At 39.5% G+C, this 15,783-nt stretch overlaps 1 long non-coding RNA gene across 9 annotated transcripts in view; it reads left to right on the top strand.

Annotated features, from left to right (window-relative positions):
* LOC149247973 (uncharacterized) overlaps positions 1–15,783 on the top strand; it is a 216,217-nt gene that overhangs the window by 121,289 nt on the left and 79,145 nt on the right. The gene's annotated exons all lie outside the window — the stretch shown is intronic.

Genomic DNA, 15,783 nt, shown 5'->3' with positions numbered 1-15,783 from the left:
CTGTTACATTCAGTTTTCTCAAGGGACCTGTACATTCAAATTTTTCAAAGGGACCTGTTACATCTTCAAAATTTTTCTCAAAAGACCTGTGCATTCAATCTCCCTCAGAGGACCTATCAAAAAGAACAGTCAAAAAGGATTAGCAACTCAGCATGTCAAATGATCAACAAAGGAGTAATTTATTTCTGTTCTTAAACATTTAATTTCCTAGATTGGTTTTTAATGTAACTTTGGTGACTATAAGCTGTTGTAATTGATTTCAAGGACACCTATATACATCAATCTATCACCCTTATCCCACCAATTCTCATCATTCCCCTACATTAACCTATTCATATCCCTAAAACCCATTACCAACACATCCACCTTGTCATATACCCTACAGGCATACCAACATTCTCTATACGACCGAATACTAATTGAAAAGGGCACGTGGTGAGCTGTGTATTTTTAAATACAAAGGATGAGATAGATGTGGAAGCGGCCTATATATATATTTCACTCCATACAGTCAAATCATAATAAGCGGCCAATATATATTTTACTCCACACACAACCAAATCATAACTTCGCCACCTAGCATTATAGCCCAGCACTATGGGTACGCTCTCAGCGTTCTTGTGATAACATGCATGCAAGCGTACAGCACTCTGTTTTTTAAATGAATGATTACATTGTGAAGTGAGTACAGGGTTATTTCACCATCCTTTCCACCCTCGATTCCCATAACTTCCAAGGTGAGAATCAGAAGCAAGGAGCGCGAGGAGATTATTATCATTTGGGTGGAGTTACAAAGTGAAAATCTGAAGCAAGGAGCGCCGAGGAGAGTATCACCGTTTGGGGTCGGTTTACACAGTGAAACCAATGAGCGCCGAAAAGGGAAAGCATCACCATTCTATTTCTAACTCCCATCACAGTCATATCGACCGGCCAAGCACCATATTGAAGACTGAAGGAAGCGATATATACCAGGTAACCAACTCGACATTTCTGTGTTTAAATTTTAAAGAGTATAGACAGAGAAGGGTTAGAGGCACAACCCTCTGCCATCACCATGACTAATAGGGTCGAACCCAGTATATTCGACAGCTCACAATACCATGAGGATTGCATTGAGATTCTTAGAGAAACACAGTGGTTACCTTTTCTGGAAAAATTCCATGGGAGTAATGAGGAAATCACCAAGCAATTCGCCTTCACCTTTAATGGAGAAAAGGCCCTAATAGGCAACTTCTCCTTCAGAATCTCAGAGGATACTATAGCTCAGGCAATTGGAATTAGTCCTGAAGGAGAGAAGTACTTTAAAACCAAACAATTTAAGGAGAAATCATGGACACAGTTCATGTCCAGATCTAGAGTTTCCTCAGTGAACTGGAAGAAGGGTGTTCCAAGAAGCTGGTTAGTTCATCCTTGGGATGAAATGGTTTACATTCTTCAAAAGTTCATAACATGTGAAGGTAGGTATAGTATTGTTTATCTATACCACATCAAGCTACTCCTCCATTTAAAGAAACAATGTGTAATCAGTGTGCCATATTTTCTGCTGCAAAGTTTAACAAAGATGGCCAAAACTATCCAGAAGCAAAAGGGGAATGAAGACAAAAGCCTGTACCATTTTGGCCTAATTAAAATCCTCATTGAACATGAGTTGCAGAAGCGAGGGAAGCCATGGAAAGAATTCTTAGCTGTCAATCAAATCAGAGATGAGGAGGAAAAAGAGGAAGTGCAAGAAGATTCAGGGTTTATGAAGGACATTGATGAGGAAATTCCAGTGTCCAAAGCCAACAGAGCACCTCTACCTGTGGGCAGCATAAGGACCAGGAACATGCAAAAAGAGGATGCCAAGAGGGCTGAGAAAGACAAAATTTTTACCACCTACTCACGAAGAACAAGGAGGACACCAAAAACTCAGTTGCAAGAAGACCAGTTTGAATCTCATGCACCTGCACAAATGGATGTTGAGAGTGGTGACCATTCACTACCAGCACCAGAAGTTGACATGGAGGTAGAGAGCCGTAACAAACAGGAAAAATGTTCACCACCTCCCACCAAAAGACAGAAGAAATTAGAAAAACAAATTGAAGAATTGAAGGAAGAGCTCATGGAAGCTAACATGTTGGAAAAAGTTATTAAAAGGGAAAATGAGATGCTCAGGGCGCAAAGCAAAGAAACACAGAAAACAAATGAAAAGCTAAAGGAAAGAATCAGTGAGTTGGAGACTGAGCAAACTGAGATTTCCAACTGGGCCACTAAGTGGTACAATCAGAAGAAGGCTCTTAAAGAAAAATATAAAAAGTTAAAGCAGGAGCTCAAGGGACAGAAAGATCACCAGGTGAAGAAGAATGTAGATACCTTGCTCAAGGCAGCAGAGATCCATGCAGGGACAGAGTTCTAGGGGAGTACTTCTGCAGTAGCATGAGGACATGCTAAGTCCTTAAGTCGGGGAGAGATGTTGGTATCATCCCAAGACCCTTTTTCCTTCCCAAAAACATATCATTTATCCATACATTTTCATCATATATCCCTCAAAATCCTTGAATATTGATTATTAATCATTTTATAGTTATTAAATTGCATAGAAATTAATTTAGGGGTTTTATGTTCAAGAATTGGAAGTTTTTGATGACATGGTTACAGGAAGTACCCACATCCTGTAATGAGCTTATCGTTTGACATGTGGCGCAGCAGATGAGCTAGAACGAAAGGCATGGGCGAAAAGCAGAATGTCCAAGCATGGACAAACACCTATCTCCCAGCCAAATCGAACCCTCTATGTATGCGGTCAACTCAAGTCAAAGCAGGGCACTCTGGCAGATAAAAGCAGCAACAGCATCGTTCCATTTTCATTTTAGTTTTTGTTCTTTTTGAAACACTTAGCATGGAAACATTTTGAAAAGGCTTATGTAATAAAAGCGGCAACAGCCGAATGTACATTCATTGTATCGATGACATGGCTGTGCGTACGCATATGTAAATACAGTCAGGTTAATGTTTGAAGGGTTAATCGTTGAATCGTTTTCTCAGAACAGAGTTTTAAGTTAATACAAAGACCTATTCACAGTCACGACGTGTGTATACCTCTTGCATTGATTTGATCGCTGATCGGTTATAGCCAGTGTACCCTTAGGACGCGGACGGGCCCTGCGTTCTTCGATTGGTATACTGTTCATTTGTTTTGTTACATTTCGGTTATCACATGTTCGCACAGTATTTATATTGGATTCGATTTATATAGCATATGGTTTGCATCACAGTTACGATTACATAGCTTTCGATTTACACAGCCTATGGTTTGCATAGCAGTTACATAGCTTTCGATTTCCATAGCCTTTGATTTTCATTGCATGTATATGGTGTGCGCTTATGAATGGTTTATGGTTATGTTGAATGGTCAGCACTAGGATCTGGAAGGGAGTCTTGTAAGGGATTCGATCCCTGTGTGACTTATAGAGACATTATCATAAACTCTGTTTTGTTTCACAGTTCATTTATGTTCTCTTTATATAGTTTGATAGTGTAAATATCTTTGCATGCTGTGTGTGTTTACCAAACAAGGGTTTTCTGGGTGATATTTCTGTAAGGAGGTTAAAATCATTGTTACAGTCATACACAGTACTTAGGTTCATGGTTTGATTTGATAGATGCATCTCATAACAAGCACTGTAATCAAGCATATCAGTAGGGTAATCTAGGTGTGTGAATGATAGGCTACATATTCCGGTCTTCCGTAAAGAAGCCTTGTAATCTACATCATAATCACCTGGCCAGTAATTCTTTATGTCTATATATTTTAGACCACGCCTCTAAGCTTACGCACCTCGGTCGATATTAAATATAGAGTCTAGTCTAGTACCCTAGCTGGAACCACTACACCTATCATTTAAACACTCAGATCACTCTACTGATATACTTGATTACAATGCTTGTCATGAGATGCATTTACCAAATTAAACCCTGAACTTAAACGCTGTGTATGACTATGCAAACCTAAGCACTGTGTATGACTGTAACAACGATTTTAATCTCCTTACAAAGACATTACCCAGAAAACCCTTGTTCAGTAGACACACAGCATGCAATGATATTTACACTATATCAAACTGTATAGAAAGCATAAATGAATTGTGGAATAAAAACAGAGTTTATGATGATGCTTTTACAAGACACACAGGGATTGAATCCCTTACAGGACGTCCTTCCAAATCTCAGTGATGACTGTGCAGCACAACCACAAACGCAAACCATTCATAAGCGCACACCATATACATTCAATGGAAATCAAAAGCTATGGGAATCGAAAGTTATGCAAACCATGTGCTATGTAAATCGAAAGCTATGCAACTGTTATGCAAACCATGTGCTATGTAAATCAAAATCCAATCACTGTGCAAACATACGATAACCGAAATGTAAATGAAACAAATGGACAGTATACCGATTGAACGCAGGGCCCGTCCGCGTCCTAAGGGTACACTGGCTATAATCGACCGGCTACCAAATCAATGCAAGAGATACACACGTCGTAACTGTGAATAGGTCTTAGTATTAAACTTAAAACTCTGTTCTGGAACGATTCAACGATTAAACATTAACCATTAACCGGACTGTTTTTTACATATGTATATCCACAGCCATGTCATTGCTACAATGAATGTACATTCGGCTGTTGCCGCTTTTATTACATCAAGCCTTTTCAAAATGTTTCCATGCTAAGTGTTTTTAAAAAGAACAAAAACTAAAATGAAAATAGAACGAGCTGCTGTTGTTGCTTTTGTCTGCCAGGTGCCATGCTTTGATTTGAGTTGACCGCGTACATAGGAGGATCGATTCGGCTGGGAGATAGGTGTTTGTCCATGCTTGGACATTCTGCTTCTCGTCCATGCCTTTCGTTCTAGCCCATCTGCTGCGCCACATGTCAAACGATAAGCTCATTACAGGATGTGGGTACTTCCTGTAACCATTTCATCAAAAACTTCTAATTCTTCAATATAAAATCCCTAAATCAATTTCTATGCAATTTAATAACTATAAGACTATTAATAATCAATTTCCAAGGATTTTGAGGGATATATGATGAAAATGTATGGATAAATGATATGTTTTTGGGAAGGAAAAAGGGGTCTTGGGATGATACCAACATCTCTCCCCGACTTAAGGACTTAGCATGTCCTCATGCTATCCCTGAAGTGCTTCCCTTGAACTCTGTCCCTTCCTGGATCTCTGCTGCCTTGAGCAAGGTGTCTACATTCTTCTTCACCTGGTTATCTTTCTGTCCCTTGAGCTCCTGCTTTAACTTTTTATATTTTTCTTTAAGAGCCTTCTTCTGATTGTACCACTTAGTGGCCCAGTTAGAAATTTCAGTGTGCTCAGTGTCCAATTCACTGATTCTTTCCTTTAACTTTTCATTTGTCTTCTGTGTTTCTTTGCTTTGCGCCCTGAGCATTTCATTTTCTCTTTTAATAACTTTTTCCAACATGTTAGCTTCCATGAGCTCTTCCTTCAATTCTTCAATTTGTTTTTCTAATTTCCTCTGTCTTTTAATAGGAGGTGGTGAACATTTTTCCTGTTTGTTATTGCTTTCTACCTCCATGTCAACTTCTGGTGCTGGTAGTGAATGGTCACTACTTTCAACATCCATTTGTGCAGGTGCATGAGATTCAAACTGGTCTTCTTGCAACTGGGCTTTTGGTGTCCTCCTTGTTCTTCTTGAGTATGTGGTAAAAATTTTGTCTTTCTCGGCCCTCTTAGCATCTTCTTTTTGCATGTTCCTGGTCCTTATGCTGCCCATAGGTAAAGGTGCTTTGCTGGCTTTGGATACTGGAATTTCTTCATCAATGTCCTTCATAAACCCTGAGTCCTCTTGCACTTCTTCTTTTTCTTCCTCATCTCTAATTTGATTGACAGCTAGGAATTCTTTCCATGGTTTACCTCTTTTCTGCAATTCATTTTCAATGAGGATTTTAATTAGGCCAAAATGGTACAAGCTTTTGTCTTCATTCCCCTTTTGCTTCTGGATAGTCTTGGCCATCTTGGTTAAACTTTGTAGCAGAAAATATGGTATACTGATGACACATTGTTTCTTCAAGTGGAGGAGTAGTTTGATGTGGTATAGATAAACAATACTGTACCTACCCTCACAGGTTATGAATTTTTGAAGGATGTAAACCATTTCATCCCAAGGATGCACTAACCAGCTTCTTGGAACACCCTTCTTCCAGTTTACTGAGGAAACTCTAGATCTAGACATGAACTGTGTCCATGATTTCTCTTTAAATTGCTTGGTTTTAAAGTACTTCTCCCCCTCTGGACTAATTCCTATTGCCTGAGCTATAGTATCCTCTGAAATTCTGAAGGAGAAGTTACCTATTAGGGCCTTTTCTCCATTAAAAGTGAAGGCAAATTGCTTGGTGACTTCCTCATTACTTCCATGGAATTTTTCTAGAAATGGTAACCACTGTATTTCTCTGAGAATCTCAATACAATCATCATGGTATTGTGAGCTGTCGAACACACTCGGTTCGACCCTATTAGTCATGGTGATGGCAGAGGGTTGTGCCTCTAACCCTTCTCTGTCTATATTCTTACAATTTTAACACAGAAATTTTAAGTTGGTTACCTGGTGTATTGCTTCCTTAGTCTTCAATATGATGCTCGGCCGGTTGATATGACTGTGATGGAAGTCAAAAATAGAATGGTGATACCTTCCCCTTTCGGCGCTCACTGGTTTCAATCTTCACTGTGTAACTCGACCCAAACGGTAATACTCCCTTCCGCGCTCCTTGTTTCTGATTCTCACTTTGAAAGTTACGGGAATCGAATGTGGAAATGATGGTGAGATAACCCTGTACTCACTTCATAATGTAACTATTCATTTAAAAAACAGAGTGCTGTACGCTTGCATGGATGTCACCACAAGAGCGCTGGTAGCGTATCTATAATGCTGGGCTATAGTGCTGGGTATGATTTCGGGGAGTCCCTTTTGATCATTGGGTACGTTGGGTGGCGAAGTTATGATTTGGCTGTGTGGATTGAAATATATATAGGCCGCTTATTATGATTTGGCTGTGTGGAGTAGTATATATATATAGGCCGCTTTACATCTGTCTCTTTCTTTGTATTTAAAAACACAACTCACCACGTGCCCTTTTCAATTGGTATTCGGTCGTATAGAGGATGTTGGTATGACTGTAGGATATATGACAAGGTGGATGTGTTGGTAATGGGTTTTAGGGATATGAATAGGTTGATGTATGGGAATGATGAGAATCGGTGGGATAAGGGGTGATAGGAGATGGATGTAGGTGTCCTTGAAATCAATTATAACAGCTCACAGTCATCAAAGTTACATTAAAAACCAATCTAGGAATTTAAATGTTTAAGAACAGAAATACATTACTCTTTTGTTGATCATTATTGTATTGACATGCTGAGTAGCTAGTCCCTTTTTGACTGTTCTTTTGCTTGTTGTAATAGGTCCTCTGAGGAAGATTGAATGCACAGGTCCTTTGAGAAAATTTTGAAGATGTAACAGGTCCCTTGAGAAAACTGAATGTAATAGGTCCCTTAGAAAGTTTTGAAAATGTTCATGCAGCTCCTTATATTGTTACAGGTTCACTGAGCTTGCCATTTGCTGGAGTGTTGGTGCCCAAATCCTTGTAGAAGCTTAATGAAATTCTGTTGAAGTAGCCCTTGGTGTCAATTTCTTTAACAGGTCCCAACTGAATGTTTTAAACAGGTCCCATTACTGCTGGTTTGAGTGTCTTAAACAGGTGTCAATTGCTGGTGTTGATGTCTGAACAAAACAGGCCCCCCTGCAAAATGTTTATAACCAGGTCCCTCTGAAATAAAATCATGACAAAACAGCTTATTTATTGAAGTCTGGAATGCTGGTAACAAGCTGCGGTTGGAAATTTACAGTGAAGATATAGAATAAGAAATCTGAAGAATTTACAAGGGAGAGATAAAAGTAACAAAATGCTGATGCCTCTCTCCCCGACTTAAAGTTTGACTTGTCCTCAAGTCATGATTCAGCGGAGAAATTAAACAGTAAACAAAAGAAAGAGAATTCATACCCGCCAACGAATTGGTTTTCAAGTAGCAATTCGGGGTTAGATTGTGCCAGATACTGGTTTTCACATCTAACCCATTATTTATTTTATTATTATTTTTTTTTTTTTAGTTTTTGTTTTTAATTTTTTTTTTTTTTTTTTTTTTTTTTTTCTTTTTGACTTTGAAATTGAAAGGAAATGAAACTAAGGCAGTGATACTGGCTGCAGTATCTCAACCTCACTTTGCTGAGATAGTGTATGGAGAAAATCTTGCTTGCTGATGGGCTTGTTGTACAGTTTCAGGCGATGACCATTGACTGTGAAGGAGTGACCTTCGCCATCAATAGTTTGGAGCTTGACTGAACCATTGTCATAAGCCTGAATAATTTCATAGGGGCCCATCCAATGGGTGGTGAACTTGGCTTTATGATCCTTGAATTTTGAATCGAAAAGCAAAACCCAGTCACCTTCTTTGAAGTGCTTCTTCTTAATGTGTGAATCATGCCATTGCTTCCTGTGTTTTTGCATGAGGATGGTGGTTTGTTCTGCTTGCTGCCTCATCTCATCCAGCTGATTCAACTGCTGGATTCTCTCTTTTTGTGCTTGGTCCAAATCAATTTGTAAATCTGCAGCCAATTTAAAAGTGTGAATTTGGAATTCAATAGGAAGCATGACCTCCTTACCGTACACCAATTGGTATGGTGTAAATCCTGTGGTATCTTTCCAAGTAATCCTGTAAGCCCAGAGTGCCTCTTTGAGCTTTTCTTCCCAGTTTTTCCTGTTCATTGCAACAGTTTTGGTAATGATCCCCTCCAAAGTTTTGTTTGTTGATTCCACCTGCCCATTGGCCTATGGATGATAGGGGGTACTTTTCCTATGCTTTATTTGGTACTTGTCTGTGATGTCCTTCATGAGCTTTGAGGTGAATTGAATACCTTGATCAGTTACAATTTCCCTTGGTACTCCATACCTCACAAAGATCTCCTCAAAAAGGAAATTGACTACTGTGTGTTCGGTTGCTCTCACCAGTGCTTTTGCTTATGCCCACTTTGTGACGTAATCAGTACATGCTAAGATGTACTTCTTACCATTGGAGGCTGGGTTAATAGGTCCTATAAAGTCCAGAGCCCACTTATCAAATGGTTCTAAGTGAACTTGGGGCTGAAGGGGCATCTCATCGGTAGCTGTTGGTCTGCCCATTCTTTGGCAGCTGTCACAACTCTTTACATACTTCTTGGCATCCTTGAAAATGGATGGCCAGTAGTATCCAAGAGTAAGAACTTTGAAGGCTGTCCGCTTCGCTGCAAAATGCCCACCACACGGTTCATCATGGCAAGATTTTAAAATGTCAATTACCTCATCATTTCTTACACATCTCCTAATGATCATATCAAAACCAGTGTAAAATAAATCGCCATTAAGCCATGAATATCTAGCACTTTGTTTGATCAGTCTTTTCCTTTCCTTTGCAGTGAAATGTGGAGGTGTCCTTCCTGTAGACAAATAATTAGCCAAATCAGCATACCAAGGAGTTACTATGGAAATTGCAAATAAGTGCTCATCCGGAAAAGAATCTTCAACTGGAACAACCTCACCTGGATTTTGCAGTCTAGAGAGAAAATCTGCCACCTGGTTCTCTTTGCCTGGTCTATCTAACACTGTGATGTTAAATTCCTGTAACAATAGTAACCATCTGGTAACTCTGCCACTAGTTATTGGTTTATTCATGAGATGTCGAATGGCAGAATGATCAGTATGTACAAAGACTTCATAACCAGTTATGTAATGTCGGAATTTATTCACAGCATAAATGATGGCAAGTGTTTCCTTTTCTGTAACTATATAGTTTAGCTCTGCAGGTGTTAGATTTTTACTAATGAAATAAATTGCATAAGTACAGGATTCCTCTTTTTGGCCTAATGATGCACCTACTGCAGTGTCAGATGCATCGGTAAAAATATGAAATGGTAAACTCCAATTAGGCCCTCTCAAGACTGGTGCAGTAGATAGTTTCTTTTTAAGTTGTTCGAATGCATGTTGACAGTTCTCAGTCCAGTTGAAAAGTACATCTTTGGTTAGAAGTTTAAACAAAGGTAAGGCTATCTTGCTAAAATGTTCAATGAATCTGCGGTAATAGCTAGCATACCCAAGAAAACTTCTTACCTCTCTCTGATTCTGTGGAATAGGCAAATCGGCAATAATCTGGATCTTGGCTGGGTCAACCTGGATCCCTTGAAAAGAGATATAATGTCCCAACACTATCCCTTCATTTAACATCATGAAGCACTTTTCGTTGCTGAGGGATAGGTTAGCTTCAATACACCTTTTCAAAACTCTCTCAAGATTTTCTAATGCATGATCAAATGAATTGCCATATACTGAAAAATCATCCATATACACTTCAACACAATCATGAATCAAATCAGCGAAAATAGCTAACACAGCTCGCTGAAATGTAGCTGGAGCGTTACAAAGTCCAAATGGCAAAACATTGTAGGCATAGGTGCCCCAAGGACAGGTGAATGTGGTTTTGTCCTGGTCTTCAGAGGCAATCCGGATCTGGTTGTAGCCACTGAAACCATCAAGAAAAGAAAATGATGATTTGCCAGCTAGGGTGTCTAACACTTGGTCAATAAATGGCAGTGGGAAGTAGTCTTTGAGCGTTGCTTTGTTCAGCTGTCTGTAATCAACACAGATGCGCCACTTGCCATTTTTCTTGGGCACGATAACCAATGGGGATACCCATTGACTGTCAGAAATAGGATATATAAAGTTGACTCTCAAAAGTTTTTGCAATTCCTCTCTGACAATGTCTTGGAGCATGGGGTTCATTCTTCTTTGTGGTTGCCTCACTGGTTTAATGGTGCTATCTGTGTAGATGTGGTGAGTGCATGTGTCGGGGTGAGTCCCATGCATGTCAGTGTAATCCCAAGCAAAGGCTTTTTGGTACTTCTTCAAGAGTCTAATCAATTTCTCTTGCTGAGATGAGTCTAGGTGGTTGCCTATGTTCAAAGTTTTCCCTGGACTGATCTCTATGACCTGACTCTGTGTATTGGTGATGGATTGAACTGGAAAGATGTTGTGAAATGTAGATTGCAAAGAGTGGTTAGTGCATGTTTCTTGAAAGTTTTGAGCCAAAAGTACATCTGCAGCATTATATTGTTCATTTCTCAAATTTTCAGATACATCCGGTTGAGAAAGAAATAATTCTACCAAATCATTATTGTCTTCGTGGAAATCATAGATCTGGTCAATGCTAAAAACAGATTGTACTTCTTCTTTATCATTAAATTTATCATCAAGCCACAAGTTATGTGTTACTGCTGGTGATTGTGCTGATGGATAGAGGGTGAGTTGTTTTCGTTCGGTCCCTCTGGAAATAATCATGTTGCCTGATCGACATCCGATAAATGCATCAGCAGTCGCTAACCATGGTCTACCTAGGATGATAGGGTGTCCTCCTAAATTGGATTTGGGTTGAAGGACTAGGAAATCCACTGGATATTCCCAAGAGTCTAGTGAGACAATGATGTCTTCCAAAATCCCTTCAGGAATGACTTTGGACCTATCAGCTAGTTCAAGAACAATCGTGGTATGTTGCAAATTCATGAGCTGGAGTTTTCTCATGGTTTCAAGGGTCATGACATTGATTGCGGCTCCAAGATCTATCAAAGTGTTTGGAATCCATATGTTGTTAATGATGGTGGTCACCTTGGGAATGCCAGGATCAACATACTTCTCCATGGAGATGGTATTGGTCATAAGGCCTGCTAAATTTCCTAAAACATGAATGGTCTGAGGATCAATCCTCTTTCTAGCAGGCTTCTTGAGACACATGTCTTTGATGGCTTTGGTATAGATAGGAATGTCCTTTATAGCTTGCAACAGTGGGATTTTTATGTAGACATTTTTAAGTTCATCCAAGACATCAAATTGTGGTGGAGGCAGTGGTGGTTTTACTTGGACCAATCGGTCTGGAAAAGGTGGATGCAGTGATTGCATCTGTTTATCTCTGGTATCACTGCTTGGTTTTGTTTGAATTGTCATTTCATTTTCTTTTCCTAAGTTTTCTTCTTGCTGATCTGTTATTGGAGAATCCTTTTGGAGCACCCTACCAGACCTCAGATTAATGTTTTGCAAACGCAGTGTGGAGTATGAGGTTCCTTCCTCTACATTATAGGCTGGCCTCTCTGCTCTATTGTTCGGATTTGGGACAGTTTGAGCAGGAATTTGAGTGGGTCTGAGAGGTTGTGGGTTAGTTGGAAATTGCAGTTGTGGTACATTTATTGGTGGAGGAGCAGGCAGTGTTTGTTGAGAAGGTTGGGGCTGATAAACAACTTGCTGAGGGTGCTGCTGATATGTTTGAGAATGTGATGGATATGGCTGTTGGTACTGTTGATATGGCTGTGAGTAAGGTGGGTATGATTGAGGATATGGATGATAGGATTGGGAATACTGTTGAGACGGTCTCCATTGATTTTGTGATTGGTTTCCATGCTGCCATGGCATGGGTACATTCCATGAGTTTTGTGCATACATCTGATCATTCATAGGAAATTGCAGATTTTGATTAGGAAACATACCTTGGGGTGCTTGCCTTGACTGCCATGGTCGCTTTGCGCCCATGTAATACACGTTTTCCATCTCTGTACTGGCTGCCATGTTATAGTTCTGCAAAATTTTAACTTTAGGGAAGTTAAACATATCATGATGCTCAGTACAGAAAGCACAAACTTGGATATTCTCTAGAGGGCAGTCTTTTAATGCATGTTTCTTGCGGCATTTGGGGCAGAAAATAGCCATGATATTATCTTCTTCTTCCTGTTTCTTTTTGGCTTTTAAGGTATCAATTTGGTTCCCTAGAGTGCTCAACAAATCTGTTTTGAACTCTTCTAAAAGATTACCAATTTCAGCCCGGGTGACACTAGCAGAGGCAGTTTTTGTGACCCTAGATGACAAGGTTCTCTTTCCCATTTTGGCTTTACTCCTTGAATATTTTTCACACATTTCAGCTATTTCTTCAAAGGGTAAGGCAGAAATGTCACCTTTGCCCATTAAGTTGAGATCATCCATGTATTCTTCCCGGATACCTTTCAAGAATATTGTGCGGACTAAATCAGGAGGCATTGTTCGGTGTTTAGATTTTTGCAAGTTATAGACAAACCGTTCTAAATATTCTTCTAAGGTTTCATCGTCCTGCTGACTCATTCTAAAGATGTCATCTTTAGAGTCTTTGGATCTGCAATAAGGCTGATATTTCCTTAGAAATATTCTCCTCATGCCATTCCAATCTACTATGGCATGCTCACCTAGCCCCATAAACCATTTCAAGGCTGCTGCCTTTAATGTGGCTGGAAACAATCTCAGTCTATGAGCATCATCTGTATAGCCATAAGTTCGACATACAATGTCAAACTCGAATAAGAATGAGTCCGGATCCTCTGAATCCAAATTGGGTAGCACGGATGGGGGTATATTTTTCATTTTGATCTCCTCATCCTCCTGTGGTTCTTGTATAGGGAACTTGAAAGTTGACTCCTCCTCCTCTTGGTGGGGAACTGATCCAGATCCTTCCTCAGCCATTCTAATTGGTCTCTTCGTGTCAGTGTCACTTGATGGAAAAGAGAGAAAGGAAGATTGCTTGGTAATGGTACTACTTTTCCCTTGTGTAGAAGATCTAGGAAAGGGCTTCTGCTGTGATTTATGTGCAAATATAGTTTCCCTCTCAGCAAGAGTAATTTGCTGTCTTGAATAAAATCTTTCTTCCAATGTTTGGATATCCTCCTCAGCTGGTGTTGTATTCCCTAGAGAGTTTGCTCCTGATGATGATGGGTTAGTTTTTAGATGGTGGGGGGTTTTTACAAATCTCCCTTGATTGTCTCTAAGTCTAGTCATAAATGAACATGATTTCTAACTGTGTTTTTGTTTGTTTTTGTGTATTGAAATTTTTTTCTTTTTGTTTGAATCCTTTAAGTACGCCTCCCCGGCAACGGCGCCAAAATGTAGTGTTCCAGCTAGGGTACTAGTCTAGACTCTATATTTAATATCGACCGAGGTGCGTAAGCTTAGAGGCGTGGTCTAAAATATATAGACATAAAGGATCGCTGGCCAAGTGATTATGATGTAGGTTACAAGGCTTCTTTACGGAAGACTGGAATATGTAGCCTATCATTCAAACACTCAGATCACTCTACTGATATACTTGATTACAATGCTTGTCATGAGATGCATTTACCAAATTAAACCCTGAACTTAAACGCTGTGTATGACTATGCAAACCTAAGCACTGTGTATTACTGTAACAACGATTTTAATCTCCTTACAAAGACATTACCCAGAAAACCCTTGTTCAGTAGACACACAGCATGCAATGATATTTACACTATATCAAACTGTATAGAAAGCATAAATGAATTGTGGAATAAAAACAGAGTTTATGATGATGCTTTTACAAGACACACAGGGATTGAATCCCTTACAGGACGTCCTTCCAAATCTCAGTGATGACTGTGCAGCACAACCACAAACGCAAACCATTCATAAGCGCACACCATATACATTCAATGGAAATCAAAAGCTATGGGAATCGAAAGTTATGCAAACCATGTGCTATGTAAATCGAAAGCTATGTAACTGTTATGCAAACCATGTGCTATGTAAATCGAAATCCAATCACTGTGCAAACATACGATAACCGAAATGTAAATGAAACAAATGGACAGTATACCGATTGAACGCAGGGCCCGTCCGCGTCCTAAGGGTACACTGGCTATAATCGACCGGCTACCAAATCAATGCAAGAGATACACACGTCGTAACTGTGAATAGGTCTTAGTATTAAACTTAAAACTCTGTTCTGGAACGATTCAACGATTAAACATTAACCATTAACCGGACTGTTTTTTACATATGTATATCCACAGCCATGTCATTGCTACAATGAATGTACATTCGGCTGTTGCCGCTTTTATTACATCAAGCCTTTTCAAAATGTTTCCATGCTAAGTGTTTTTAAAAAGAACAAAAACTAAAATGAAAATAGAACGAGCTGCTGTTGCTGCTTTTGTCTGCCAGGTGCCATGCTTTGACTTGAGTTGACCGCGTACATAGGAGGATCGATTTGGCTGGGAGATAGGTGTTTGTCCATGCTTGGACATTCTGCTTTTCGTCCATGCCTTTCGTTCTAGCCCATCTGCTGCGCCACATGTCAAACGATAAGCTCATTACAGGATGTGGGTACTTCCTGTAACCATTTCATCAAAAACTTCTAATTCTTCAACATAAAATCCCTAAATCAATTTCTATGCAATTTAATAACTATAAGACTATTAATAATCAATTTCCAAGGATTTTGAGGGATATATGATGAAAATGTATGGATAAATGATATGTTTTTGGGAAGGAAAAAGGGGTCTTGGGATGATACCAACAGCTCGTGGAGAATGTGCATTGATTACCGAGCACTGAATAAGATAACGATCAAAATTCGTTATCCCCTTCCTCGCAAAACGTGGGAAGAACATTTAAACCATGTTAATCAGAGACTAGATGTTTTGGAAAGAGAAAAACTTTATGTTAAACTCTCAAAATGTGAATTTGGCAAAACATCTTTGAATTACTTGGGACATATAGTGGGGGGCGGTGAATTGAAGATAGATCCCTCTAAGGTTGCAGTCATTGTAAACTGGCCTAAACCCGAATTTACTATAGAAGCTAAAAGCTTCTTAGGAGTAGC

This window comes from Pinus tabuliformis, chromosome 7 (genome assembly GCF_031772625.1).
Source record: "Pinus tabuliformis cultivar Carrire ecotype Pingquan chromosome 7, CPIR1, whole genome shotgun sequence".
Lineage (NCBI taxonomy): Eukaryota > Viridiplantae > Streptophyta > Pinopsida > Pinales > Pinaceae > Pinus > Pinus tabuliformis.
Note: the sequence above shows the minus strand (reverse complement) of the source record. Positions and strands in the feature narration are given on the sequence as shown.